Source organism: Rattus rattus, chromosome 3 (assembly GCF_011064425.1).
Source record: "Rattus rattus isolate New Zealand chromosome 3, Rrattus_CSIRO_v1, whole genome shotgun sequence".
In the NCBI taxonomy this organism is placed as follows: domain Eukaryota; kingdom Metazoa; phylum Chordata; class Mammalia; order Rodentia; family Muridae; genus Rattus; species Rattus rattus.
This window is the reverse complement of record NC_046156.1, coordinates 23,308,388-23,311,495: the sequence shown is the minus strand read 5'-3', so window position 1 is coordinate 23,311,495 and position 3,108 is coordinate 23,308,388. Positions and strand designations below refer to the sequence as shown.

The 3,108-nt window shown below is 40.3% G+C and overlaps 1 pseudogene; it reads left to right on the top strand.

The window, feature by feature from the left end:
* The first annotated feature begins 2,010 nt into the window (after nt 1-2,010).
* LOC116895310 lies at nt 2,011-2,755 on the top strand (annotated as a pseudogene).
* Nucleotides 2,756-3,108: the final 353 nt, after the last annotated feature.

The window sequence follows — 3,108 nt, the reverse complement described above, 5'->3', positions numbered from 1 at the left end:
CATGTGTTAGACTGAATATTCACAGTGGTAGCATAAGACACATCACAAAATTGCACAAGATCAAGCTTATTGTAGTGAAAAGAATTTTCCCTTCTAATGATTACATTCTTTTAGAATAAAATGTCCTTTTCTTATTTATAGAGGAGACAGTGTGCTTGAGGTGAAGTCCAAGACAGTGTTCAAAGTCTGTGTCTCTAATCTCTGATGAGAGCTGGAGAAGACGCATGCGGACTTGTTTTACCAGTTTAAAACAAAGAAGGGATGGGACAGTGTGTGTATGTGCACGAGTATATACATGTGTATGTTTAACATGCTTACCTGACAGAGAAAAAGTGGATAACATTCTCTTGAATGATTCTGAGAAACATTTTTGTCTCTGAAATCACAAGGTTGAGGAGACAGTGTTTTGATGGTGTTTCTGAAACTGGAATTCAAGCAGGAGCAGAACAACTGTGGTCAGAAAGAAAGACTGCTCTCCTATCTTCTCATGTAGTGATGACAGCAATCTTATCAGATCGTTATGTGAGACCTTCAGGAAGGTCCATGGGACCATCCCATGAGGTCAGAAATAGTAACAATTTCCTTAAAATGTCTTAAATATTCATCAATTTAAAAATATTCTTTTTGTATTTGAGAGCAACTGTTTTGTACCATAACTTTAAAGACAGCTTTCTAAGAAATAACATCTTTTTAAAAAGCCCTGAGTAGGCGTGTATCCATGGTTACAGTGACAATAGAGGGGAGCATTTCTTAAGATGGAATTTTGTTGTTGTTGTTGTCCTAGATTTTTACATTAGTTTTGTCTGAATTTGTTTTAATTCCTTGTGGTTTGAGAGACTGTCAATTTTTTGTTATTTAATATAGTTATTAACACTATTTAAAGTTTTTTCTTATGTTTCATTCCTCCGGGATTTCTTAGGTATTTAGAATATACTAAATATTTTAGATATAATATAAAACAGGACCTTAAGTTGTAAGGCCACACAAAAGCTTAAACCGAGAGTTAAAACAGCTTAGTACGCCTTAAGAACACATAAGGGGAGATCTCAGAAAAAATTAACTTCAAGAAAGGTTTTTAAGAGCGTGTACCATCTAAAGTAGAAGTAAAGGACGAGATGTGTGGTGACAGGTATCAATGAAGGAAGTCTCAAGAGAAGGAAGTAACATGCAGAGGTCCAGGGTAGAGGCCGCATGGGTGGCCAGACACCTGAAAGTGACTTCAAATGATGTCCATTCTGCACTAAGTTGAGATGGTGGAAGAACTCAGACCAGAGTGGGAGGAGTTGGTTGAAGGAAAGGCTTTGACAAGCACTCGAAGCACATCATGCGAAGGATAACAGGGAATAATTGCGTTCTTATGAGTAAGGAGGGTCAGACAGTTCATTTCCGAAGTCCACTCTGCCTTGCCTGTGTAGAACAACTTGATCAGGAACAATTAGCAAGGCATGGAGATCAGTGGAGGACAGCAATCTGCCCAGCTGACAGCTGATTGTGGTTTTAGCCACTTAAACATCATTGGAAAACTGTTGGACTTTTTTTTTTTGTCCTTAATCTCTAACTCTGTAAGATGAAAGTTAAGAACCTCCTGTTTCTCAATAAATGGCATGTATACTAAGACCAATAGCTAATGTTTAAAGACATTCCACCTTACATCGGGCTGGAATATGGCTGGCGATATGCTAGCAAAGCATGCAACTTTTTCTTGATTATCCTTCAAATTCTTAAAAAGCTATAGCAGAATCCATGCAACACTTGTTAGTATCCTTTCAACAGAGTGTGCTATAGTTCACATGGAAACCAAGTTTGCTGTCGGTAACTAGAAATATAAAAGCAAATGCTTATTTCTTTTAAAAAAAATCATAGAGCACATAATGGGTGGTAGAACCTAGTCACAGTGGAGAAACACATTGTCTTGCTGCCTTTTGTGAAACTTAGTTTCTGGTGAGAAAAAAGCAGTACCTATATCAAGAATGAGACAGATGAGCTTTCTCTCCTTTTCTGGCTGGAACCATGGAGGCTGTGCCAGAGAAGAAAAAGAAGGTTGCTGTTGTACCAGAAACCCTTAAGAAAAAGCGGAGGAATTTCGCAGAGTTGGGGGTAAAGCACCTGAGGAAGAGGTTTGCCCTGAGGACACTGTGAAAGGCAAGGTGGAAGCTCATCTATGAGACCGCAAAGCACTCTCACAAGGAATGCAGGCAGATGTACCGGCCTGAGATTGGATGGCTAGAACGGCAAGGAGAGCTGGAAACATCCACGGGCCCGCAGAACCAAATTCGGCGTTTGTCATCAGAATCTCAGTATCAATGGAGTAAGCCCAAAGGTGCTCAAGGTATTGCAGCTTTGTCGCCTTCGACAGATCTTCAATGGCACCTCTGTTAAGCGCAACATGGCTTCAATTAGCATGCTGAGGATTGTGGAACCATACATTGCATGGAGGTACCCTGACCAGAAGTCAATAAATGAGCTCATCTACAAGTGAATCTATGGCAAAATCAATAAAAAGCAGATTGCCTTGACAGATAATTCCTCCATTGCTCGATCTCTTGGTAAATTTGGCATCATCTGCATGGAGGATCTAATTCATGAGATCTATACAGTTGGGAAACGCTTCAAGGAAGCAAATAACTTCCTATGGCCCTTCAAACTATCTTCCCCACGAGGTGGAATGAAGAGAAAGACAACTCACTCTGTAGAATGTGGAGATGCTGGCAACAGGGAAAACCAGATAAACAGGCTAATTAGACGGATGGACTAAGGTGTCGCCTATGGTATTTTTATAATCTGGTCAGTTAATGAACAGTCACAGCTTGGCAAATTGGGAAAAAAAGAATGAGACAGACAGTATTTTTTTGTAAGACAATTGACATAGTGGATAGACAGATGTCTGAGTGGTTAGCACAGCCTTTACTGCTCTTACAGGGGATCCAGCTTCAGTTCCCTGCATCCACATAGCAGCTCTTTGGCATCTGAGGGCACTCTGAGGGCACTGCATGTACATGGTACACACACACACACACACACACACACACACACACACACACACACACACAGAGAGAGACAGACAGACAGACAGATACAAATATACACAAACAGACATAAGCATACACA